This window comes from Rhinopithecus bieti, unplaced genomic scaffold, assembly GCF_001698545.2.
Source record: "Rhinopithecus bieti isolate Rb0 unplaced genomic scaffold, ASM169854v2 scaffold_1583, whole genome shotgun sequence".
In the NCBI taxonomy this organism is placed as follows: domain Eukaryota; kingdom Metazoa; phylum Chordata; class Mammalia; order Primates; family Cercopithecidae; genus Rhinopithecus; species Rhinopithecus bieti.
The window spans coordinates 1,575,751-1,603,625 of record NW_016803645.1 but is presented as its reverse complement, the minus strand read 5'-3'; the positions used below and the strand labels follow the sequence as shown (position 1 = coordinate 1,603,625).

The 27,875-nt window shown below is 44.5% G+C and overlaps 1 protein-coding gene across 1 annotated transcript in view; it reads left to right on the top strand.

Moving 5' to 3' along the window:
• SCAF8 (SR-related CTD associated factor 8) overlaps nt 1–27,875 on the top strand; it is a 234,198-nt gene that overhangs the window by 196,138 nt on the left and 10,185 nt on the right. The window contains exon 22 of the transcript XR_001889169.1: nt 19,757–19,847. The gene's annotated coding sequence lies outside the window, so the exon portion shown is untranslated. The remainder of the gene's footprint in view (nt 1–19,756; nt 19,848–27,875) is intronic.

The following is a 27,875-nucleotide window of genomic DNA, read 5'->3' as shown; positions in this document are numbered from 1 at the left end:
CTCAGCTCACTGCAAGCTCCGCCTCCCGGGTTCACGCCATTCTCCTGCCTCAGCCTCCCGAGTAGCTGGGACTACAGGCGCCCGCCACCTCGCCCGGCTAGTTTTTTGTATTTTTTAGTAGAGACGGGGTTTCACCGTGTTAGCCAGGATGGTCTCGATCTCCTGACCTCGTGATCCGCCCGTCTCGGCCTCCCAAAGTGCTGGGATTACAGGCTTGAGCCACCGCGCCCGGCCATATTTACCTATTTCATAGGATGTCAGCTGTAATTATTGAAAGTTAATTTTTTAAAAATAGAACTTGATATTTCCTGCCAGTGCTTTTGAACCTCAGACTATCTCTTCTCTCTCTCTCTCTCACACACACACAGACACACACACACACACGCATACCCTTCCTTTCCTCAGGAGGCCACAGACAGCATTTCCACAAGCCTCACGAGCAATCCTAATGAAAACGCCTCAAGGTAGCTGTGATACAAAAGCCAAGGGGGGCTTTGAGTAACACATTCCTAATTTTAAAAGCTTCTGGCTTATCACCTTCCCTTTTAAGTTTCCTATCCAGGGCCAATCAAGATCTGAAAAGATGTCGTGGTGAGACCTCTGGGAAATGCTATGCATAGCTTCTGTTTTCACCTCTGGGATCTTCCCAGGCCTTCCCAGGTCCCAAGAGGAAGGTGGGATGATGCAGTCTCCTGCTGTAGTTCAGCCTCAGCAGGAGAGAGAAGTCCAGCTGGTCACCAGCATACTGCTCCTCTCTACCCTGTAAGCCCGCTGTGCCTCCAAGTTGGCTCACCTTTAAAGCCGGCTGAGCCACTCTCAGTAGAGGGATTGGTGGCCTGCTCTGTAGCAAGGACATGGGGGGAGTCTGGATTCCCCACATGGGACAACATCTGGTACTCTCTGGAAGCTTCTACATGTCCCCCAAGCATCCTTGCTATGTAGGTGAAGACTTCTGGATCAGAAGTGTTACCCAGCACAGAGCTTGCTTCTCGCACGGAAGCCAATGCGATGGTACCAGATGATAAGAAAAGATAAAAGTGTATTGTGAACTGACTGGCCAGGGGACAGCAAACAGTGCTCAAGTCTGTTCCCCGATCTGGGGTGGCGCGAGCCTTTGTGGCCTTTCTAACTAGTCCCAGGTGATGCCATGGCAGCGGGTCTGCCAGGCTTGGGGTGGGAACAGTCAGGGGGTTAAAGCTTTTCCCTTTGCCCATGCCCGGGCAATTCTGGTTCTGCATCACTGTAACACGGTTAACGTTACACCTGGAATGGTTAATCAGTTGAACTGGTTCAGGTTACAGAAGCACTTGGAGTGGTCAATAGGTAAGCCTCAAAGAGGTTTCACAAAACCACACTTCTAAGATGGGGGGCTTGCTGATGTTTTCGAGCAGCAGTTCTGACTTTTCCCCATCCAGGTACTTTTTCTTCTCCTCTTCTCTTTTCTTTCTTTTTTGAGACAGGGTCTCACTCTGTCACCCAGGCTGGAGTGCAGTGGCTCGGTTATAGCTTCCTGCAGCTTCAAACTCAGGCAGTCCTGAGCTCATGGCAGCTAGGACCACAGGTGCGTGCCACCATGCCTGGCTAAGTTTTGCAATTTTTACATTTTAAAATTTTGTGTAGATACTGGGTCTCCCTATGTTGCCCAGCTACTCTCGAACTCCTGGCCTCAAGTGATCCTCCCACCTTGACTTCTCAAAGTGTTGGGATTACAGGCGTGAGTCACTGGGCGTGAGCCACTGCACCTGGCCCTCACCCAGTTACTCTTACTGGCAAAGGAGAAAAATAAATCCCCTGTCCTCCGGGCCAGGGGCACAGCAGAGATTTGCCAAAAGCATGAAATAGCTTGTTTTATCACAAACTCCTGTGTGGCCATAAAACTGTGTGTGAACTTTACCCTTTATTCCTGCATATAGATTTGTTTTCATATACAAGTCATGATTTGTACTCTGTCAAACTACTTAACTCTCCGACCGCACCGCCTAGGCATTTTTAAATAAAATTGAGGCTATGGGAGGATGCTTGGGGTTTGTCCTACAGCTAACATGTGACCTGATGTTCCCCAGCTCACACTTGGGGAAGACACATCAGTGGTGGCCCTGAGCTGTCCCTGGGCCTGCCCTGCCCAATTGCACAGGGTACTGGGCAAAGTTATTTCTGCCACGCCCTGCTGGAACTTCCAGACAACTCCTGACTGCACGGTGGTGTTTGAGCTTCCGAGACTTTCTCCGGTCTTGTCATTATCTCCATCCTCCCATGTGGGTGCTTCCTTTTGGGTGTTTTCCTAACAGCACCATTGCATCTGTTGGAAAATGAGGTCGTCACCTCTCTGCCTCTTGTTCCTTCGTGTTTCTCCAATATTGTTCAAGTCTTGCAGACTGTCCTGCCAGTTTCCCAGCTTTGTTTGCCATCTCAGTGTTCTGGGCAGAGGTGGAGACCTAAGCCCAACAAGTAAACAAACAAAAACAAATAGAAGACTCAGAGCTGACCAAAGAGGTTTGCAACAGCATTACCTCGGGGACAGCATTACCTCGGGGACAGCATTACCTCGGAGGCTACAGGTGCAAAGGAGTAAGCATGACTTCTGTTCTGCTGCGAGGCTGGTAGTTAGGGGAAGTTTGGAACAAGGTCACCAATCTCAACAGAATGTGGTCCTTCCACATTTCCAGCATCAAGTCAGAGAGGCAGCCTCACCATAGCTTAGGGCGGAGAGTGGCCGTGGGAACTGTGCCGGTAGCTTTGGTTGAACCGTGAAAATCGGGCAAGTGACTTAATCAGCTCATCCTCTGAACTGACTGTGCTCGTTCAAGTATCATATGCACAACACCTTAAATCTGCTGTTGTTCTAAGTTAGCAGACAATGTCCTGAATGATGGTTAAAAAAAAAAATCAGAAAAAAATGTATTTTTTTTTCTAAACTAAAGTTGAAAGAATGTAATAATCAGGGACACAAAAAGCAGCTTTAGTGCTTTTTTTTGTTTTGTTTTGTTTTGTTTTGTTTTGTTTGGTGGTGTCCTGCTCATTAGAGTCTTTTTTTTTCTTTTTTTTTTTTTTTTGAGACGGAGTCTTGCTCTGTTTCCCAGGCTGGAGTGCAGTGGCTCAATCTTGGCTCACTGCAACCTCCGCCTCCCAGGTTCTAACGATTCTCCTGCCTCAGTCCTGTAGCTGGGATTACAGGTGCACAACCCCATGCCCAGCTAATTTTTGTGTTCTTGATAGAGAAAAGGGTTCACCATGTTGGCCAGGCTGATCTCTTGATCTGCCGGCTTGGCCGCCCAAAGAGCTGGAATTACAAGCGTGAGCCACAGTGCCTGGCCCCATTAGAATCTTATAATCATGGATAGTATCAGTAGCACCAGCACCCACAAAGGCTCCCTCTGCACTGGATCCTGTGCTCACGGCTCTATGTGCATTTTATTACTTAATTATCTTCACAACCCTCTGAAGTAGATTCTCTTATCAACCTAATTTTGCACATGGCTTAAACTTAAAGGGATTAAAAAACTTCCCCAAGGCTGGGCATGGTGGCTTCTACCTGTAATCCCAGCACTTTGGGAGGCTTAGGCAGGTGAATCACTGGAGCCCAGGAGTTCAAGACCAGCCTGGGCAATGTGGCGGAAACCTCCATCTCCATACAAAAAAATTGCAAAATTAGCTTGGTGTAGTGGTGTGTGCCTGTGGTCCCAGCTACTTGGGAGGCTGAGGTGGGAGGATCACTTGAGCCCAGGAGGTCAAGGCTGCAGTGAGCTATGATTGTGCCACAGCACTCTCAAAACAAACAAACAAAAACCTTCCCCAAGTTCACGCAAACTGAGAAGTGTCAGAATCAGTCTCTAAGCTCTGGTGCCTCTGATCAGGAGTCTTTCTCTTGACCACTGTGTGACGCATCCACACCCACCAGCTGTGTCTCTGGAGAAAGTTTACCTTTCCGTGTTCAAGATAAGGAACAATATCTAAAATGAACAGGAGCACCGGAATGCTGGAGTCATATTGTCTTTCTGATTGTTAGTGTATTTGTAGCTTTGTATTACTTTATATTTAAGGAATACATTTAGTGAGGTACTGTGTTTTGTTTTTTGTTTTTGCTTTTGCTTTTTTTCTGCTAGAGATTATCTTGACTTTCAGGAGTTAGAACTCGCTTCTAATAAGAAGATATTTACATCCGTAATTTAGCCAGTGTATCTCCTGGATTGACTGATTTTATTACCCCCTGATGCTGGAACCGTGAGTTCAGACAAAGCATACGGATTTCAACATTTGTATAAAGGCTCCCTCAAGAGGGCGCTCCTTGCAAGCCGTAGACTTGTTTAGTTCTCTTCAGGCCTGACACTTGATTTTGGAGAGTATTTTCAGAGAATGCATTGCAATCCTGCATGAGTACAGAGGAAATTCATGGAAGAGCCATGAGGAAACATAACAGAAGTGCTGAAATCTGAGTTTTTAGGATGCAAGTTGTGAAGTTCCAGGGAGTTCGATTTTATAAAGATTGTTTGAAGAAAACCTCTAAATTCTTTTCCTGTATAGAATCATAGAAGAGCTAGAAGAATTGCTTTTCCCTGTTTTTAAGGACTTGGCAGAAGTGACGGTGGGAGAATTCTCAGCTCTTCTAGATAACCAATTACATCATTTAATACATTGATTTGATATCCTGAGGCAGATGGTATTAGGGTATTTGTTTTTGTTCTTATAAAAATCATATTAGGGTCAGGTGAGGTGGCTCATGCCTGTAATCCCAGCACTTTGAGAGGCCGAGGCGAGTGGATCACCTGAAGTCAGGAGTTCAAGACCAGCCTGACCAACATGGTGAAACACCATGTCTACTAATAATACAAAAATTAGCCAGGTGTGGTGGTACACGCCTGTAATCCCAGCTCCTTGGGAGGCTGAAGGTAGGAGAATTGCTTGAACCTGGGATGTGGAGGTTGCAGTGAGCTGAGATCACGCCATTGCACTCCAGCCTAGGCGACAAGAGCAAAACTCCATCTCCAATAAATAAATAAATACATAAATAAATATCATATTAACTCTTCTAAAAAAATGCAAAGAGGCACAGCTAAAAGACAATAGAGAAATAAGAATGGAATTCTAAGTAATGTTTAATCCAGAAGAAGGTAAGGAGAAGAATTTAAAAAACATATGGGACAAACTAAAAGTAAATTTGAGCAGCAGACTTAAATGCAATCACATCAGTAGTTAACATTAAATATAAATTGACCAAACGGTCCAATTTAAAGATATAAATTGTTAGCTGCAGAAATAAAAGCCCAACTATATGCTGCCTTTAAATATAAATACAGATAAGTTGAAAGAAAAAAGATGGACTATGTCACAGAAACAGTATGCTTTAGAAAGCTGGAATGGCCATATTAATACACAATAAAATAGACTTCAGGATGATATTACCAGAGGTAAAAGGGACAATTCTCCAGGAACATGTAAGTCATAAAACTGTATATGTCCAGCAATAGAGCTTAAAATACATGAAGAAATATTGACAGGCCAGGCACCATAGTTCACATCTATAATCCCGACACTTTGAGAAGCGAAGGCGGGAGGATCGCTTAAGGCTAGGAGTTTAAGATCAGCCTGGGCAACATAGTGAGACTCTGTTGCTACAAAAAACTAAAAACTAGCTGGATATGGCAACATGTTCCGGTAGTCCCAGCTATTCAGAAGGCTGGGGCAGGAGGATCTCTTGAGCCCAGGAGGTTGAGACTGTAGTGAGCTATGACTGTGCCACTGCACTCCAGCCTGGGCAACAGAGTGAGAGCCTGTCTCAAAAAAAAAAAAAAGGAAAGAAAACAAAAGATTGACAGAATTTACAGGAGTAATAGACAAATCCGCCATCACAGTTGGCGATTTTAACATCCCTCTGTTAGTAATTGATGGAACAACTAGACAAAAGCACATTTATTCATCTAAATTGGCCATCCACAGCGGGGGCTGAGCTGCAGTCAGCCAATGGGTGTTCCACTCACGATGGTTTCTATTTAGTGTTCCTGGCTAATGAAGAAGCAGCTGTCTTAGCATCCTTTGTTACCCAGAGGACGTCTTGAGATTGATTACAGTTGTTCCAAGGGTGAACCTGAGTCTTTACCTTGGCAGGCAAGTTATGGAGGATTTCCTCTTTACTCCAACACTTGATATCAACCCTGTCGTCTAGACAGGATGAGCTTCTAGTGAACAGAGTAAATTGCTTCCACCCAAATAAGGCACCTATCTCCAAGGAGCACTTTGTAACTACCATTTGCTACAACCCCAGGCTGCCAGGGAAGCAGGTTCCTCTGAGAGTCCTCAGTTTGATTACACTGATGGGCCCTTGAGCGCAGAGATTAGAGTTTTACCTATATAGTTAAGTGACACTTAAAGTCCAAGAGCTATTATCTTCCAGCCATCCACTTCGGGATCAGATTAAGTTCCGCTAGGAACTGCTTAATAGGATTATGGGAACCACAAGGACCAGCCTCATCCTCCTAGCTCCAGGCAGATTCCCCTCACCCCACCACTTATCAGTTCTCAGCCTAACCATCTCCTGAGAAGCGAATTTTTCAATTTCCTACACTGATAGGATTTAACAGTTTTCCAGGGCTGAGAAAATGGGGGATTCGAACATTGTGAACACTCTGTCCGGGTAACACAGAGGCCTTGTTTAGGTGAAAGCATCTTGTGTTTCTGTGTCAGTTAAGCCATGCGTGGTGATGGAGGCAGCACCGTCTAGACTGGTCTCAGAGCAATTCCTTTTTTTTTTTTTTTTTTGAGACAGGGTCTCGCTCTGTTGCCCAGGCGGAAGTACAGTGGGATGATCTCGACTCACTGCAACCTCCGCCTCCTGGATACAAGCCATTCTTCTGCCTCAGCCTCCCAAGTAGCTAGGATCACAGACATGTGCTGCCACACCAGGCTAATTTTTTTTTCCCTTTCATTTTGGTATTTTTAGTAGGGTTGGGGTTTCACCATGTTGACCAGGCTGGTTTCAAACTCCTGACCTCAAGTGATCCGCCTGCCTCAACCTCCCAAAGTGCTAGGATTACAGGCATGAGCCACCATACCTGACCCAGGTACCCAACTTTAAAGAAGAAATTTTGGTCACAATATCCATCTCCTTTTTAAGGGATGAATTGTTTAGGTTCATTTGGTGGTTTTCTAATCTTAACATTCTGTGGCTTAACATTCAGCACTGAGAACTGAGGATTTGAATTCTGATTTGAGAACTTGATGTGATGAATGAAATGAGAGCATTTCTTTCTCCACCTCCCTTTCCTGGAGGTGCTGGGTACCTTTGCCTTCACTCTATCCTCAGATCAGCTTAGCGGGGCTCCTGCCTCTAGCGAGAAACTAATACCCTCTGCCAAAGCTCCTATATGCATATTTTTAAGCTCCAGATGAACGTTCCTTTTTAAAGAACTTTCACAACAGATTTGTTGTAAGACATTAAGCTAGAAAGAAGTATTATCCTACACTGCTCTTATACTCCCGTGTTTGGGGTTGGTGGCCTGCTTTTTCTTTTGAGGATATGTCTCATTGATGTAATTCTAAAACAATTTTAAACCCACAGATTAAGAACATATGTTTCTTCATGGCACATGTTGAGAAAGACTTCAACTCATTCTGCAATCTTTACTGAAGAATGTCTTTAAAGCAAAATTGCAACTGGTCAGCTCTATTATCTACAAATTATATCAAGTCTTGACCCAGAGAATCAGACCAAAGGCTTATCTGACCTTGTATTCTTCCTCTGACAAAGGCCCCAGTTTTTTCAATTGTTGTGTGGGAAAGGTGGGTGTGGTGGGGAGGGTGGTGAGGCGGAAAGAAGTTTTCCCTCCCTTGTGTCAGTCACAGAATGTCAGGAATGTTCCTCAAAGGTAGATCTGTCAGCATGACCTTTGCTAACTTCTTCTTGAATTTATTTATATTTTATCTGCTACCTCTTGGGACATAATTTTCACATTTTTATTATCTGCAGTAGTACAGTACTTCCTCTTTTTGTCCTAAAATCATTTCTTTCAAGCTTCAAGGAGCATCCTGGGTCTCAGTATTTGGAAGTGATGATTGCATCTGTATTTTCTCCATTTGGTTCAGCTTGATCCCAGAGGCTCTGATGGTATCTACTCAGCCTTTGTTAAGACAGAGCAGGCTAATTTTGGTTTAGAAAATGGAAATTTTTCAAAGGAAACTTCCTCCACTAGACAAATAGTTTTTGACCTGAGGTTTTGATTAGGGTACAGTGGTCCTCATTGTTGAAATGCAGGAACACTTCTTGGTGACCGCTGACAAAGGGTTAAACATCACAGACAGCGTTAGTACAAGTTAAAAACAGAACCTATCCAAAGCATATAACATACACTCCAAAATAAGCCAGGCTCGCTCCTCGTTAATGGGATCATTGCAGACATGCCAAATTCTACAACTAGTCAATTGTATACATATGGTAAAACTTTTCATACCATTCAACATTTGCTGCAATACGATTTTAATTACATACAGATTGGGTAGCTGGAAGAAAGCACTGGAATTAAATAGAAGAAAGTTCAACACAAGCCCTTTTATAAGCGGCCCTGGTTTAGGTTAGGATGTATGCAAATGACTGCCAGGGACAGAAAGAGGAATGTGTGGTTTGGAGGACTCTGGGGATGGGACATGACTCATCTTCAACCTGGGAACACAGTTGTTTATCTGGAAGGGGCGAGTTTACTGAAACGGTGATTATATTCCTTTTGAAGTTGAAACTTATGCTGATGCTTGCACCTTGCTACTTACATTCTTCCTTCCCAAGTATAGGGTAGTCTCTGCAGACAAAGTTGCTCTCTGGGCAAAAATTGCATTCAGCTGGAAAAGTGGTGGGGGTTGGATATGGGAGAATGGTACTTCTGAAACTCCCCCTGCCGCCCTTTATTTGGCTATGTTTCTTGTTTCTTTGAAGTTAATTTTACATAATGATTTCAAAAGTGGTGCTGTTTATTTTATGCAAGAAAAGAGTCGGGAAGCACATTTTGTTTCGGATTCTGAAATGGTGATGGCCGTTGTGGGAGCATGGATGGGCCTTTGCCTTTTGCAGAGGGGGAAACCGCCACTCTGGAATGTGCTTTCCTCAAACTTCCATGGCATATCTTTGGTTTTTCTCATAACTTACTGGAATGGCTTTTACTGACTAAATATCTTTTGGTGAGCTGCCCTGCATCTCAGCTTTCTCTTTTGTGAAATGAAGATAACATCCCCCAGTGCTGATTTCATGAGGTTTTTGCCTGAAGAAGTTTGAAGACTTCAAGACACAAAACCTGACAGAACTGCAGAGCCTGAGAGCATCTCCCAGGGAAAAGATGGAGTTAGTGTAAGAAGGATGTGGAACGAGCCCTGCTTTCTAGAGCCAGTCCTGTCATCACAGCAGGCCATCTCCGGGATGGGGATGGGTGTGCTGGGAAGCTTAGTGTAGGGACCAGCAGGGGCTCCAGGAAGAAGGGAACTGAGCCTCCTGGGAGCCCCAGTCACAGAGTGGGTGAGCCAGTGGATCCCAGGTGTGGGGGAAGACAACAGACCCACCCCAACATCATCTTTGGCCAGGGCGAGCATCAGCAGTTTCTACCTGCTCTGCAGCCTCTTGGCTCACCTGGATGTGGCTACAGCAGTGACAAGCATCTATATCCATGCTCATCCACCTCTCTTGGTAAATATTCACATACAGAAATGAATCTGCAGACATACACACTCTAGTCTACTTCTCTGTTATTTGGGCTTCGGCTAAGTCATTTTTTCTTGAGAAAGTCACCAGTTTTAGCCTAGAGGGAGTTGTGGACTTATGATCTATTTACTTAAATCATTGAGTTATTTATTTACATTTCTCCCTAATAAATATCTATAGGTTGGAATATCTTACTTTGAGGGAGATGGCAGGACTAACTAGCTAAAATGTAACCTCTAGTTATGAATTTCTTGAGGGCAGCTTCCACATTTTACCCTCTTTTGCTGGTAACTCTAAAGTTAATTTCACTTTGTTGAAATGGATTTTTTTAATGGATTGTTTAATGTGTTCAGATATATACAAAAATGACATCTACCAGTCATACAAGTCAGTTTCTCTCTGTTTCAAAAGAAAGGAAGGATGGAAGGATAAAACGAAGAGAAGGAGGAAAGTCATTTGTGCTTCATTTCAAACAGGAATTCCTCATTTCTTCTTTGGTATTTACACCAGTGGCCTTAACATATTGATCCCAAGCAAAATTAAATACTTCTAGAAACCACTTTTACAGAGCCCCAGTACTCAGTTATCAAGCCCTAAAGAAGCAAGAGGTACTGGATTTAGCTGCAGGGGATCTTTTGCTGTGCAAGGCACCCCAAAGAAGTCATGTTATACATAGAGTGCCACCGTCCTGTGCCCACTTTGCCATCTGCCACCTCCTCTGTTGAGACCACAGTTTTCTGGGGTCTTGGCTAAACTCAGCTACACAAAGACCATCTTCCCCCACATTGGGAAAGGGGACAGGTGCACGGGGCTGAGACGGGGCTTCATCAGCATGAAGAGGCTGGCTGCTTTATATGCGGTGTGGCTCGGGCTTCTTGCTCCAGGGTCTGACTTCCCTCTTGCTGACCTTTACCGCGTTGCCATTGGGTTCTTAACCCACTCATGTGCCAAGAGAACGCCAGACAGTAACATAGGGAAGGGGCATTCTAAGCACTGGAGAGGAAGTAAACATGTGCAGGTGTCTAAGAACACGGCACAGTTTTGGATAACAAAAAGTTTACCATTGTTGGAATATAGGAAAAAGGGGTGAGTGGGAATTTACTGGCTATAAGGCTGGTACGCCAGATGGGGGCCAGTTTGCACTCACCATGGTCAATTTTCATGATATAGTTATGTGTCTGTATCTCCCATTTGTTTGCACCCTGATATCTAGGAATGGGTCTTACTGACTTTTTCCAGTAATTCCTCCGTTCCATTGTGTTTTTACAAGGGCCCAATAGATTTTTCTTGAATGGATACCTGAGTGGATATCGATTAGTACTGGAAGTCAAGTTAGCTCAGACTGACAAGCTGAGTGGACTATAAATGGGTCATCTACCATGGTGATTGGTTTGGACTTTATCTCCTAGGCAATATATATTCATTAAAGTTTCTAAAACAGAAGAGGGACCTAAACCTATCCATGTTTTAGGAAGTAATTCTGGCTATAATGGGACAGATTGTTTTGCGAGAGACTAGAAGTTGTAACAACAGTTAAGAAACTAATATAATGGCTCAAAGGAGATATGAGAAGGCCCAAGAGAATAGGGACTTCAGAGAGACATTTATAAGGCAGAATTTGGCCGGGCACGGTGGCTCAGGCCTGTCAGCCCAGCACTTTGGGAGGCTGAGGCAGGCGGATCACTTGATGTCAGGAGTTCGAGACCAGCCTGGCCATCAAGGCGAAACCCCATCTCTACTAAAAATACAAAAATTAGCCAGGCGTGGTGGCGCGCACGTGTAGTCCCAGCCACTCAGGAGGTTGAGGCACGAGAATCTCTTGAACCCAGGAAGTGGAGGTTGCAGTGAGCCGAGATGGGGCCACTGCACTCCAGCCTGGGCAACCAAGTGAGACTCTGTCTCAAAAATAAAATAAAATAAAAAATAAAATAGAATAGAATAAAAATAAAATGTATAAGGCAGTATTAGAATCCAGCCCCAATTTTTGGTGAAATCAAAGATCATTGTTGGGTGGGTGTGGTGGCTCATGCTTGTAATCCCAACATTTTGGGAGGTCAAGGTGGGAGGATTGCTTGAAGCCAAGGAGCTTGAGACCACTCTGGGCAACATGGCGAAACCCTGTCTCTAGAAAAAAATACGAAAAAAAAAAATTAGCTGGGTGTGGTGATGTGTACTTGTAGTTCTAGCTACTCAGGAGGTTGAGGTAGGAGGATCATCTGAGCCCAAGAAGTTGAGGCTTCAGTGAGCCATGATCATGTCACTGTACTCCAACCTTGGTGACAGTGAGACCTGTCTCAAAAGAAAAAAAAAGGTCACTGATGCCTCAAGTGAAACTAAGTATGATTTTCAAGTATATTTATATTCAAAGAGGAAAAGGAAAAGAGATCCTAGCAATTGGACACTAAACTGATTGATGTTCATTTAGAATAATGACAGTAAATAAGCATTGGGTGATCAATAAGATTTACACGGACATGCGAAAGAACTGATCTTTACAGGAAACAGAATATGCATGTTGCTTTTATAATATACATGCTTTATAAATACATGAGTGAAAAGTATATACTGGTATAATAAGTATTATCAGGGCTGCTGCATGTGCTCTCAGAGGTTGTGCACTGCACAACTCTAGGGGACAGCACTAATAATAACAATAGGTCACCTGCACCCCATATGACCGTTTTATCCTTCAGCTTAACAAGTTCATGGACTGCTGCTTTGAGTAATAAGTAAAGATGTTTAGGATGGGAATTTGATAGCCTTGCGAGGATTAATCATCTGATAGAAACTTTCTATGGTCAGCTCATTAGTGTTAGGTGTATGTTGAGTAGGAGTAAAGGACGTCTTTAAAAAATGAGAGAGTAAAAGACTTAAAAAAAACAAAAAGTAGAGTCTTACTCTGTCTTCCAGACTAGAGTGCAGTGGTGTGATCTTGGCTCACTGTAACCTCCATCTCCTGGGTTCCAGCAATTCTTCTGCCTCAGCCTCCCAAGTAGCTGGAATTACAGGAGCCCACCACCACTCCTGGCTAATTTTTGTATTTTTAGTAGAGACAGGTTTTACCATGTTGGCCAGGCTGGTCTTGAACTCCTGACCTCAGGTGATCTGCCCGCCTTGGCCTCCCAAAGTGCTGGGATTACAGGCTTGAGCCACCGTGCGTGGCCGTAAAGGACGGACTCTTGCTCTGTTGCCCAAGTTGGAGTAAAGTGATGCAATCCTAGCTGACTGCAACCTCTGTCTTCCGGGTTCAAGCAATTCTGGTGTCTCAACCTCCTGAATACATGGGACTACAGGCATGCGCCATGACGCCTCGCTAATTTTTTAGTAGAAATGGAGTTTCGCCATGTTGACCAGGCTGGTCTTGAACTCCTGACCTCAGGTGATCTCCCTGCCTTGGCCTCAAAGTGCTGGGATTACAGGCATGAGCCACTGTACCTGGCCTCTTCTACCCTCTTCTGGTAACAGCGGCCAAATCAAGCGTTTTTGTTGGTGGTGATGTTTTAAGGCTTCCTAGTATGTAGTGTGCCCCATGCCACGATGCTTGGTGTTTCTGTGTCTTGTTCAAAGTGAGTAATGCAGAATGACACGTGGACTCAGCCATTAGAAGGAATGGATTCACAGAAGTGGGTGAAGAAAATAGGATCCCTGATATTCTTTCACAGCAATCATATGTTGCTTTAAAATTTTTGTGGATTTTGCTCACATGCTTCAGGGGAAACATCTCCAAAATGTGACAGCCCAGAATTTAGGTTTGGCTGGCTCCTGGCTGTGGCCCGCTGTGACTGGGGTTTCCAAACCATCACAGCAGTTTTCAGCGGCCCGAGACTCAGCCTGGAGGATGCAGAAGGCTCTGCGCAATGTGTCAGAGCACAGCACCCTCCTGGATGTTACTCTGCTGAGAGCTAACGGAAAGGAATGAAGCCTTGTTGATTTCAGAGCAGCCCAGACAAACTGCATTGTAGACAATCTCCAGATACTCAGCCCCTTGGGATCCAGTTGCCAAACTGTGGTCTGGAATGGGGCCTGGGCACAGTGCAGGTAGTGTACAAAGATCTGTTTTTCTCCCCACACATTCGTCTAGTGGAAACATGTCAGGCTGCCTCCTCCAAGGCTGTGCATTTATTTTAAAGAATGTTAGAGAGGAAATATATTGCGTACCATCTTTCTCCCTCTTTGGGAGTGTTTATTGTGATTGGAAATCATTCTAGTCCACATGGCTGTAGTGTTCCCCCACTCTTTGTGCTCTTATGTTAAACGGGCCTCTGTGCAAATAAACAGAAAAGGGCAACTTTTTAAATTCAGCTACAGAAGGAGTGAAGTTAGACTCTGGAGAGCTGGAATCGCATAACCCTGGCTTGTGTGTTCTGTGGCGTGCTTTCTTTTCTTGCCTCTGGAGTGAAGCCAGAAGGTACAGTAGGGGCCTTCGCCGGTGCTGGCCGGGAGCCCAGACTCAGGTATTCTGCAGTGAATGGCACTGCTGGCTCTGCTTTGCCATTTGGTAGAATTTACCTGGGGTTTATCTTGACTACTCCTGCGGGAAAAGGACATTTTGAGTTGCTCTGAACATCATTAAAACCTAAAAGTAAGAAACAAAGCTGAAAAACTTGTGCATTTTGGATATGAAACATTTTATTTTTATTTATTTATTTATTTATTTTTGAGATGGAGTTTCGCTCTTGTTGCCCAGGCTGGAGTGCAATGGAGCGATCTCAGCTCACCGCAACCTCCACCTCCCGGGTTCAAGCGATTCTGCTGCCTCAGCCTCCTGAGTAGCTGTGATTAGAGGTATGCGCCACCACGTCCGGCTTATTTTTTATTTGTAGTAAAGACGGGGTTTCTCCATGTTGGTCAGGCTGGTCTCAAATTCCCGACCTCAGGTGATCCGGCTGATCCGGCCTGCCTTGGCCTCCCAAAGTCCCAAAGTGCTGGGATTACAGGTGTGAGCCACTGCACAGGGCCTATTTTTATTTATTTATTTATTTATTTATTTATTTGAGATGGAGTCTGGCTCTCTCTCCCAGGTTGGAGTGCAGTGGCACGATCTCGGCTCAGTACAACTTCCGCCTCCCGGGTTCAAGCGATTCTCCTGCCTCAGCCTCCTGAGTAGCTGGGATTATAGGTGCCTGCCACCATGCCTAATTTTTGTAGAGATGGAGTTTCACTATGTTGGCCAGGCTGGTCTCGAACTCCTGGCCTCAGGTGATCCACCCGCCTCGGCCTCCCAAAGTGCTAGGATTACAGGCATGAGCCACCACACTCGGCCCAGCTTCTGACTTTGTAAGAAAAAGCAAACCAACAACCCAAACTGCGAGCAAGATTAGAAGAAAAAGCAGGGGCTCTAGTGGCCAGGGTGTCTGATTTTCTGCTCTGGTTCTGCTACTGTGTGCCCCTGGGCATTTCATTAGCTTCTCTGCTCCTCTGATTTCATCCATCAGATGAAGACAATAGGACTACTTAGTAACCAGACTCCACTTACCCTTCTGTTATGAAGAACAATTGTGATTAAAGTCTCTGCCTTATCATGAATGTTAATCCTTGAACATGTTAACTAACATGTAACCTGAGTCCTTGGTTTGGAATTTAGATGTATGCAAAACCACATAATCAGGAAACATTGAATACAATTTCATTTACTTTTTATTTTAATTTTTTATTTTTTTGTAAAAGTTATAGAGATGGGGTCTTGCTGTGTTGCCCAGGCTGGTCTCAAACTCCTGGACTCAAGCAATCCTCTGACCTTGGCCTCCCAAAGTGCTAGGGTTACAGGTGTTTTACTTTTAGTATTTTACTTGAAAATAATTTATTAGCATTGATAATAATGACAGTGGTGAATACTTACAGGATACCTTTTGGTTCATGAAGCAGTTTCACATGAACTATTACATTTGTTCCTAAATAAGATAAAAGATCATGCCCTGGCCAGGTACCGTGGCTCACACATGTAATCCTAACACTTTGGGAGGCCAAGGTAGGTGGATTGCTTGAGCCCAAGAGTTTCAAGCCAGCCCAGGAAACATGGCAAAATCCTGTCTCTACAAAAAATTACACAAAATAGCCAGGCATGGTGGCACATACCTGTAGTCCCAACTACTCCGGAGGCTGAGGTAGGAGGATCACTGGAACCCAGGAAATAGAGGCTGCAGTGAGCCATTATTGAACTACTCCACTCCATTCTTGCTCTGTTGCCCAGGCTGGAGTGCAGTGGCATGATCTCGGCTCACTGCAACCTCTGCCTCCTAGGTTCAAACGATTCCCCTGCCTCAGCCTCCTGAGTAGCTGGGGCTACAGGTGCATACCACCATGCCCGGCTAATTTTTTGTATTTTAGTAGAGACGGGGTTTCACCATGTTGGTCAGGATGATCTCCATCTCCTGACCTCGTGATCTGCTCTCCTCGGCTTCCCAAAGTGCTGGGATTACAGGTGTGAGCCACTGCGCCCAACCTAATTATTCTGTCTATTTCAACATACACTAGTGTTCTCTCTTTAGCCATAACCTACAGTGAAAGAGAACTTGTTAAAGTCCCTGATATTTGTACAGTCTGACACACATGATGGGCGAAGAAACGTAAAACATAAATATCTGGTTGTTACTTTTCTATATGTTTCTGGGGTTATTTTGTATAGTATCCAGTTCTTGTCATCATCATAATCCTGTATGGGGAAAATATGGACGAAATCATAGATAAGATAATTTATCTTGATGTCATCTCATATTACTGCTTGTTAACAGATAAATATTCAATAACAAAGACACCAAAATATGACTGCCCCTGAGCTGCCTGTCATGGCCACGTCATTGCATACTGCACGTCAGAGAGCCTTACAGTATGAATGAGTGCCACAGGTTATTCTGTGGGTGGACCTTTTTTCTCTTGCCTCAAATCCGTTCTCAGAAACCTGAGATAATACGTCTACATGACAGTGTAGTGGATTGCCCTGAATCTTCAACTTACCAACATGGTACCTAGAAGATGTCTGAAGGAAGTTTTATTAAAGTAACAGAAAATTTAATAACTATATCCTGATAAGGGAGATCACAGTAACCTGCCATCCCAAAGGAGCCTCCGTTCTGGGGATTAAGATAGTATGAAGGGGCCAGGTGCGGTGGCTCATGCCTGTAATCCCAGCGTTTTGGGAGGCCGCGGGGGTGGACCACAAGGTCAGGAGTTCAAGACCAGCCTGGCCAAGATGGTGAAACCCCGTCTCTACTAAAAAACTACAAAAATTAGCTAGGTGCGGTGGCGGATGCCTGTAATCCCAGCTACTTGGGAGGCTGAGGCAGGAGAATTGCTTGAGTCTGGGAGGTGGAGGTTGCAGTGAGCCGAGATCACGCCAATCCAGCCTGGGCAACAGAGAAAGACTCTGTCTCAAAAAAAAAAAAAAAAAAAAAAAAGTTTTAAGGGTCCTGAGTCTGACTCCTTAACCTCCTGGCCTTCTGGACTCTGATGCTCTCCTGTACTCTTTTGGCAGTGGGATGGTAGGAAGTTCCGTCCAGAGCTAACCAGTGTTTGTAGACTTCCATCAGCTCCCACAGTTCTAGCAATTAGGACTAGAATTGGGGGTCCATCTTCTTGAGTCTGGGGCTCTCATGCAAATGCAGAACTGGTGTCATGGCCTGACAGGTGCCCATCCCCTGTCCCAGGCTATTAAGAGAAAGGAGTCCTGACTCTGTTTTCATCTCTCATCCCTAGAACTGCCTAACACTCCTTCTCCAGTTCTTCCTATCTCTGGGCATTGGATTTGGGCATCTCACCTTTAAAAGACTTCTCTTGGTGACAAACCAAAATTGTACCAGTTCACTCTAGCTAGATGCTAGTTAGTCCCTAGGCAGACACTTGCTCCTCTTGGCCCTCACCATTTTGTATGAGCCTCTAATACAGCACTGGTCACTTTATTCTATAACTCAAGAGCTTTCACACTTTTTTCCACCATGGCCTACAAAAGGAAATATAGTTTACATCGCAAACCAGTACACACAGAGGTTTATGTGATTGATAGAGATACATAGACATATGCCCTTGTGAGTTTCCTTACCTTTACTAGATACACACTATTTTCTAGTCTATGCTATTGTGTTCTGCTTTATTTGTTCATTTATGTATTTTTAATGCTAATCAGGCTGGGCACAGTGGCTCACGCCTGTAATCCCAGCACTTTGGGAGGCCGAGGTGGGCGAATCACCTGAAGTCAGGAGTTTGAGACCAGCCTGGCCAACATGGTGAAACCCCATTTCTACTAAACACACAAAAATTAGCCGGGCGTGGTGTGACCTGGCCAACAGAGCAGACTCTGTCTCAAACAACAACAACAACAACAAAAAATACATACATACATATATATATATATTTTTAATGGTAATCAAGACCCACTATATGAATCTCATGACCTTTTAATACATTGAAAGCTACACTTTGAACAACGTAGTTCTAGTTCTGATTCAAGATCTAGAAGAATTTGCTCAAAAAAAAAAAAAAAAAAAAAGAGAAAAGAAAACTGAGTTTGGATTAAAATGCCTGAATCTGCTTCTCTCCTCCCTGTTAGATTGTGAGCTCACTGAGGGCAGACAGTTTGTCTGTTTCTCCTTTATATAAGGAGATGTGCAGATAAATATTAACTGAACCAAAGAACTCGGCCTCTCTGGTTCTTCGTGCCCCCATTTGTAAAATGGAGAAGTGCCCATGTGCATTCGGGGGGCAGTTGTGAGAAGAATGAGATCATTCACCTGTAGCAGCAGGCACAGAGCCCAGCGCTAATAGCTGCTCGATGAACCTGCATTTCTTTCTGGATTTCTGCACCTAGCTCTTTCTTGGATTGACCACTTGACTCCCCTGCATTTTTTTTAAGTGTAATGAGACGTTGAACTCTATTAGCCTCAGATCCCAACCCGCTTAGGCATGCTAAGGTTTTCCAAGATTCTGTGGAGCCTGGAGGCAAATTGCACTTCAGGGACAGCAATTTCTTCCTGAAACTCAGCACATATAGGTCAGGCATTGGCTGAAAATGTGAGCGGTCATGGGGCAGAGTCCTTTTGTGACCCCTGGTGGGACTCATTTCTCCATGAAAAAGTGTGACTTGAGCTGATTATTAGCATTTTATTGCAAAAATGTAAATTACTTCCACATCTAGAAATATTACAAAGTAAGTTTAGGCCAGGCGCAGTGGCTTACGCCTGTAATCTGAGCACTTTGGGAGGCCAAGGCGGGCACATCACTTGAGGTCAGGAGTTCGAGACTAGCCTAGCCAACATGGTGAAACCCCATCTCTACTAAAAATACAAAAAAAAAAATTAGCTGGATGTGGTGACAGGCACCTGTAATTCAAGCTACTTGGGAGGCTGAGACAGGAGAATTGCTTGAACCCAGGAGGCGGAGGTTGCAGTGAGCTGAGATTGTGCCACTGCACTCCAGCCTGGGCAACAAGGTGAGACTCCGTCTCAAAAAAATAAAAATAAAAAATAAAAAAAAGTGTAAAGCCAACATGAAATTTGGAATGTTTTCTGAATCAAAAGCCTTCATAAGAGCCGTTATTTCAAAATTGTGACCCTAATTTAAGTCTGATGTAGCAGACAGAGCCCTGGTTGATGAACTTCTGACTTGGTCATTAACTGGCTGCTAGATTGCGGGTGGGACAGCCTCCCTGGATCTCATTTCTTCATCTTTGAGGAGGAGTATCCCATTCATCTCCAAAGTTCTGTGACCCCAGATATGAACCTTGGGGTCCTTTGTTTTACATTCACTGGCATGTATTAACAAATGAGGAGATAGTATTTCAATGAACACATCTCAGTTGCAGAGTCTAATCAAATGCAATGCCTACAACATTTCTCTATAATCATTTCTTGCTACTATCATATAGAAAGATTAGATGATGCTTCAGCCGGTCTTAGAGCCAGTGGAGAGTCAGGTTAGCTGTTACTTGTGTACATAAAATCTCAAAAAACAAGGTTTTGCGTGAAGTATCATAGTAGTTTGCTCTGAATTACACCTCGTCTTATCCATGCAATGGGAACTTTTCATTTAATGTTGCCGATTGATCACTCACCTGTGGGTAATTTAACGAGACTATTTGTTGTTTTCTTCTAGGACAGAATGACTCGGAAGATAATGGAGCTTCGAAGCTTCTAGCAGAATATGAAGTCTTTCGTCTTCAGCTATCTGGGTTAAGTTTAAGCAGGTCAGTGGTGAGTTCCATGTGTCTTTGGAAGTTCCTAATGGGCAGGCTGTCCTGAGGTTAGCAGGGAGATCGGGAACGTCTCACCTGTGTCGGGCTCCTCTAGCTACCTTGGCCTTAAAGCTGAGGTTTTCTCAGATGCGAGAAGTGAGATGCTTGGTGTGGTGAGGTTCACAGTGCAGTTTTCCACCGCCAGCTTCATGACATGGAAGCTGCTCATCTGCTCCTTCTCGGCATTGCCCCCGCAGAGATTCTATGGAAAAGAAAATTAGATAATAAGTGGTTTAACTTTAAAGGCTAAGCTCCCTCAAAAAAATTTCAAAAGGGACTCTCTTCCCTCTGTTGTTTTCAAAATGAATGTTCACAGCTTCTGTACAATGCAGGGGCTCTCACATCATTGCTTGTATAGAGAGAAAATAAGTTCCGTATAAGAAACTGCCTTCTAGGCTGGGTGCGATGGCTCCTGCTTGTAATCCCAGCACTTTGGGAGGCCGAGGCAGGTGGATCACCTGAGGTCATGGTTTTCAAGACCAGTCTGTTCACCATGGCGAAATCCCATCTTTACTAAAAATACAAAAATTAGCTGGGTGTGGTGGTGGGCACCTGTAATTCCAGCTACTCGGGAGGCTGAGGCAGGAGAATTGCTTGACCCCAGGAGGCGGAGGTTGCAGTGAACCAAGATAGCGCCACTGCGCTCCAGCGTGGGTGACAAAGTGAGACTCCATCTCAAAATAAAAAATAAAAAAATAAAGAAACCGCCTTCTAACTTATTTCCCGTTGCTCATCTTTGCCCATTGCGTTGACCTTGTTTGAGGTCTCCTTTCCCTTCTCCAGTTTCACCATCTTCCACCTAAAATAAAACTCATGTCCAACCATGTCACTCCCTGGGAATCCTCTGAATGGGCCTCCGTCTCCCTCAGGGAAAAAATCTGGTGTCCCAGCCCAGGCTCCAACCCCACAGTCCCCTCAGCCCCATTGCTTGACGCCCCTTCGTCATCCTTGGACTCATCCTCTATTGGGCCCCTCTGTGTCTTTGCTCTTGCTGTCCTTTCTGTCTGGCACAACGACCAGCCCCTCCATCCCCGGTCTACCACGCAGGACCCAGCTCTTGTGTCAGCCCCTCCAGGCAGCCTTTCTGGGACTCATTGCCCCGGGCTGCATGCCTCCCTGTACCCAGAGTGCCTGAACACACCTGGTCCCCACACTCACCATGGCGACTAACATTTTTGCTTTCTCCTCCCTTTCACTGCACTGGGCACCCTTCTAGGTCAGGGACTTCCTCATCCTTGGGGCAAGGTTCAAACCCTGACTCTACGACTTACTGACAGTCAGCTCTTGGACTCTATCTCTTCCTAGCTTGCTTTCCTCATCTATAAAATGGAGGTAAAGAAAATACCTCTAATGTTGGGTTCCATGCCTGTTAAGTGATGTGTATAGAGCCCTAGGGCCAGTGCCAGGAAAAGGCTATGTAACTATTGTCTCATTAGTGCTCGTCATACTGAAGATTAAGTTGAATGCAACTGTGCATTTTTTCCTTGAAGATCAGAGCCATGCAAATTGCAACAATGATTGTTCTCGTGGACATCTTCTTGAACTTTTAGACAGTTTTGCTGAAGGAAGTTGAATGCAACTGTACTATTTTGTGACATATTAAGTGTTTCTATGCTTATTTTTTTTTAATTTAAAATAGTTTAAATTTAAATGCGTACGTAGTAGGTGTAGATGTTTACAAGGCACGTGAGATATTTTGGTAGAGGCATACAATAATGAGCACATCAGGGTAAATGGAGTATCACCTCAAGCATTCATCATTTCGTGTTACGAATATTCCAATTGTACTCCTCAGTTATTCTAAAATGTACAAGCTGTTGCTGACTGTAATCTCCCTATTGTGCTGTCAAATACTAGATCTTATTCATTGTATCTAACTCTATTTTTGTACCCATTAACCATCCCCAAATCCTTTCACCTTCCCCTTCCCCACTCCCAGCCTCTGGTAAGCAACATTCTACTCTCTTTTGTTTTGTTTTATTTCTTTCTCTTTCTTTCTTTCTTTTTTTTTTTTTTTTTATTGGAGAGTTTCATCCATTTACATTGAAAATTGTTGATAAATAGGGACTTAGTACTACCATTTTGTCATTTGTTTTCCGGTTGTGTTGGGATCTTCTCTTCCTTCCTTCTTTCCTGTCTTCTTTCTTTTCTTTTTTCTTTTTTTTTTTTTTTTTGAGACCATTTTGCTCTGTCCCCCAGGCTGGAGTGCAGTGGTGCAATCTCGGCTCACTGCAACCTCCAGTGCCTAGGCTCAAGCAATTCTTGTATGTCAGCCTCCTGAGTAGCTGGCATGTGCCACCACATGTGGCTAATTTTTTGTATTTTTCATAGAGACAGGGTTTCACCATGTTAATTAGCCTGGTCTTGAACTCCTGGCCTTAAGTTGATCTGCCTACCTCAGCCACCCAAACCTGTCTCTTATTTATTTATTTATTTTTTGAAAGTGTTTTTCTCTGGAAGCATATTTTAATTTCTTGCTTTGCATACCTATTGTAGGATTTTTGATTTGAGGTCACCAAGGGGATTGCAAATAACATCTTATAACCCATTATTTTAGACTCATGACAACTTGACTCTGATTGCAAAAACAAGCAAGTAAAGAGAAGAGTAATACAAACTCTACACTTTTTCTCCCCAACTTTTAAATTTTTTGTTGTTTCTTTTCTTTTTTTTTTTTTTTTGGAGACTGAATCTATGACCCAGGCTGGAGTGCAGTGGCATGATCTGGGCTTGCTGCAACCTCCCCCTTCTGGGTTCAAGCAATTCTTGTGCCTCAGCCTCCCAAGTAGCTGGGATTACGGGTTCATGCCACCACACCCCACTAATTTTTGCATTTTATTAGTAGAGATAGGGTTTCACCATGTTGGCCAGGCTGGTCTCAAACTCCTGACCTCAAGTGATCTGCCCGCCTTGGCCTCCCAAAGTGCTGGGATTACAGGCGTGAGCCCTCATGCCCAGCCAACTTTTTGTTGTTTCTATTTATATCTTATTGTACTGTCTGTGTCTTAAAAAGCTGTTGTAGTTGTTATTTTTGATAGGTTCATCTTTTAGTCTTCCTTTTCAAGATATGAAAAGTTTACATATCACAACTATAATCGTGTTATAATATTCTGTATTTGTCTGTGTACTTACGGTTACCAGTGAGTTTTGTAACTTCAGATGATTTCTTATTGCTTATTAACACCCCCTTTAAATTGAAGAACTCACCGTAGCATTTTTTGCAGGACGGATCTGGCATTGACGAAATCTCTCTGCTTTTGTTTGGCAAAGTCTTTATTTCTCCTTCATGTTTGAAAGATATTTTTGGCAGGGCACAGTGGCTCACACCTGTAATCCCAACACTTTGGGAGGCCGAGGCAGGTGGATCATTTGAGGTCAGGAGTTCAAGACCAGCCTGGCCAACATGGTGAATCCTGTCTCTGCTAAAAATACAAAAATTAGCCGGGTAGTAGAGGCGCAAGCCTATAATCACAGCTACTCAGGAGGCTGAGGCAGGAGAATCACTTGAGCCTGGGAGTTGTAGGTTGCAGTGAGCTGAGATCGCGCCACTGCACTCCAGTTCTTACAATAGAGTGAGACTCTGTCTCAAAATAATAATAATAATAGAAAAATTTAAAAAAGAAAGATATTTTCACTGGATATAATATTCTAGGATAAAAGTTTTCTCCTTCAGTACTTTAAATATGTCATGCCACTCTCTCCTGGCTCATAAGGTTTCCACCAAGAAATCTGCTGCCAGACTTGTTAGAGCTCCCTTATAGTTCTTTTTTGTTTGTTTGTTTGTTTTGTTTGTTTGTTTTTGCTGTTTTTAGGATCTTTGCTTTATCTTTGACCTTTAGGAGTTTGATTGTTAAGTGTCTTCAGGTAGTCTTTTTTGGGTTAAATCTGCTTGGTGTTCTGTAATCTTGCACTTGAATATTGATATCTTTCTCCGGGTTTGTAAAGTTCTCTGTTATTATCTCTTTGAATAAACTTTCTTTTTCTCTTTCTTTTTTCTTTCTTTCTTTTTTTTTTTTTGGTGGGGGACAGAGTTTCACTCTTGTTGCCTAGTCTGGAGTGCAGTGGTGCAATCTCGGCTCACCACGACCTCTGCCTCCTGGGTTCAAGTGATTCTCCTGCCTCAGCCTCCCGAGTAGCTGGGATTACAGGCATGCGCCACCACACCTGGCTAATTTTGTATTTTTAGTAGAGATGGGGTTTCTCTATGTTGGTCAGGCTGTTCTTGAACTTCTGACCTCAGGTGATCCTGCCACCTCAGCCTCCCAAAGTGCTGGGATTACAGGCGTGAGCCACCACACCCAGCCCCACTTTCCTTTTTTTTTTTTTTTTTTTTTTATTTTTTTTTTTTTTGAGATGGAGTCTCACTCTGTCACTCAGGCACTCAGGCTGGAGTGCAATGGCGCGAACTCGGCTCACTGCAACCTCTGCCTCCCGCGTTCAAGAGATTCTTCCACCTCAGCCTCCTGAGTAGCTGGGATTACAGGCACACGCCATCATGCCTGGCTAATTTTTGTATTTTTGTAGAGATGAGGTTTCACCATGTTGGTCAGGCTGGTCTTAAACTCCTAACCTCAGATGATCTACCTACCTTGTCCTCCCAAAGTCTTGGGATTACAGGCATGAGCCACCACACCCTGCTAAGTAAACTTTCTACCCCAGTCTCTCTATTTCCTCTACCTCCTCTTTAAGGCCAATAACTCTTTGATTTGCCTATTTGAGGCTATTTTCTAACCCCTGTAGGTGTGCTTCATTATTGTTTATTCTTTTTTCTTTTGACTCCTCTGTGTATTTTCAAAATAGCCTGTTTTCAAGCTCACTAATTCTTTCTTCTGCTTGATCAATTCTGCTGTCGAGAGACTGATGCATTCTTCAGTTTATCAATTGAATTTTCTAGCTCCAGAATTCCTGCTTGATTCTTTGTAATTATTTCAATCTCTTTGTTAAACTTATCTGATAGGATTCTGAATTCCTTCTCTGTGTTATCTTGGATTTTGCTGTTTCCTCAAAACAGCTATTTTGAATTCTGTCTGAAAGGTCATATATCGCTATCATTCTGGAATTAGACACTGGTGTCTTATTTAGTTTATTTGGTGAGGTCATGTTTTTCTGGATGGTCTTGATACTTGTGGATGTTTGTTGATGTCTAGATATTAAAGATTTAGGTATTTATTCTAATCTTCACAATTTGGACTTCTTTGTACCCGTCTTTCTTGAGAAGGCTTTCCGAATATTCAAAGGGAATTGAGGGTTGTGATCTAAGTCTTCGGTCATTGCAGTCATATGTGCAGTACAAGGCAACCCAAGCCCAGTGACAGTATAACTTTTGCAGACCTGTTGCCTTGGTGATCTTGGATAAGATCCAAGAGAATTCCCTGGATTACCAGGCAGAGTCTCTTGTACCCTTCTCTTACTTTCCACCAAACAAATGGAATCACACTCTCCATGCTGAGCTGTCTAGATTTGGGGGAGGGGTGACACAAGCACTTCCATGGCCATCACTGCTGAGAGTGTGCTGGGTCACACCTGAAGCCAGCACAGTACTGGGTCTCACCCAAGGCCTGTGGTGACCTGATATTTTATTCAAGGCCCAAGAGCTTTTTAGTTGGCTGGTGGTGAATTCTTCTTGGGCTGTCTTTTGCCTCAGGGCAGTGGGTTCCAGGGGGGGTCTAGAAATGTCACCCAGGAGCTATGGCTTCGAATGGGGGCTTCAGGACTTTAGTGCGTTATTTTACTGTGGCTAAGCTGGCATCCAAGTTGCAAGATAGAGTCCTCTTTCCTCTTTCCTCTTTCCTCTCCTCTTGGAACTGTGAGCTGTGCTGCCTGAGGTTGGGGGACAGGCCTTGGCCACCTCAGCTAGTGTTTTACTGGGTTGCATGCACACCAAGCCTGCTGGCTCCAACGTCGGCCCAGTACCAGGACTTGCCCAGGAATTGCAGTCCTTGTGGCCTAAACTGTCTTTCAAGTTTATTTAGTACCCCAGAGCACTTGAGCCTGCAGTGGCAGGGCTTGCTGGAACTCCGGTTCTGACTACCGAGACGAACACTTCTCCTCCAGCTAGGACTGGTCTGAATGCTCCCTCCATGGGCACCAGCCTAATTCTGCCCTGTGTTTCTTTCCACTGTATCAGGGCAGCACTGAGCTGCAATGCAAAGCTCCATAATCACTTCCCTATCCCTTTTCCAAGGACACAGATTCTCTGCATCATGCTGTGCTCCTAGGGGAAGGGGGAGGGGTCGTGTAAGCAATTCAAGGGTGTCTTTCCCACCCTCTTCAGTGCCTCTTCCTTGATATGATGTTAAAACCAGGTACTGTGATTGCTCACCTTATTTTTTGGTTCTTATGAAGGTGCTGTCTTGTGTGGATAATTGTTCAATTTGGTGTTCTTGGGGGGTGGGATTGGAGGGGACAGGGAGGGATGATAGCTGGAGGGTTCTGTTTGGCCATCTTGCTCTCTTTATAGTTATTCTTCATTAAATAGAATCACCAGGGCAGGAAGGTGTCACTACTGCTTTGATTCCAGATGCCTCTAAGCTTGTAGGCCATTTGAAGACTTCCAAAGCTCTGGCTATAGAACAGGTTCCTTCAGGGAGTCCCCTTCCTACTCCTCTATAATATCCATGTCACCTGAAGATAGCGGTGGGAGAGGATTCCCTCAGCTTCCTCCAGAGTGTGAAGGAGGTGCTGAGGATGGAGCTTCTGAGCCCGAATCTCTTCCAACTCAGGATGTCAGAGTCTGTGTTCCATGACTAGCTCCCCAGCAGTCTCCACAGATGTGCTTAAATTTGGGTGGACTCAGTCATGCTGCCCAAAGCTGCATTCACTCATAGGGAGAGTGAGGGACTCACAGTACTGCTGCCATGTCCCTTTGAGGTGGCCTCTGTATGCACCTGCTGATCCTCCAGCCCAGTCTGCTCTCTGTACACAATCGCCATGAGCAGCACGTGTGCCAAGAAATGCTCAGTGCTCAGGCCTGGCATCCAGGCTTCTTTCACACGCTCATAAGGCAGCCAGCGTATTTCCCCAGGTACCCCAGGGACTTTGGGCACAGAGGACCACATGTCCAGAAGTCTGGGCCATTCAGATGTGTGCCATATGGACCTCCCTCTGGAGAAGAGAGCTGGGTGCACATCTCAGGGTGTGCAATAGGCATGAGTGTGTTTGGTGAGCATGCTCAGGATGAAGATCACCCCCTCCTTTATCCCACTGCTTCCTGTAGCTTCCAAACCGCCTCCTCAGAAGTGTCACCTCCAGCCACTGCTTCCTGTAGCTTCCAAACCACCTCCTCAGATGTGTCACCTCCAACCACTGCTTCCTGCTCTTTCACATTTTCTTTCTTCTTCATCTGTGCTCTGTGGTTTGGCATCTGCCCCAACTGCTCTGCTGCAGTCTTGTCTACCATCCATGAATGAATGACTTCCTTTAAAAACACTGCCTTGTCTTTCCTTGGTCCTTCTCCTTTTCCTTCCTTCCAAAGTTGTCACTGTGACATCCTACTGCCTCCTCCTCCACCTCCCATCAGGAAACTATTCCCTCAGGCTCACCTGACCTAGCCCTTCCCAGTTTCCTTAGCACCTGGGCAGGTGACTCATCCCACCCTAGCAAACAGATTTTGGGGACATACCTAAGAGCTCTCCCCTATTCTTTTTTTTTTTATTATACTTTAAGTTCTAGGGTACATGTGCATAACGTGCAGATTTGTTACATATGTATACTTGTGCCATGTTGGTGTGCTGCACCCATCAACTCGTCAGCACCCCTCAATTCATCATTTATATCAGGTATAACTCCCAATGCAATCCCTCCCCCCTCCCCCCTCCCCATGATAGGCCCCGGTGTGTGATGTTCCCCTTCCCGAGTCCAAGTGATCTCATTGTTCAGTTCCCACCTATGAGTGAGAACATGCGGTGTTTGGTTTTCTCTTCTTGTGATAGTTTGCTAAGAATGATGGTTTCCAGCTGCATCCATGTCCCTACAAAGGAC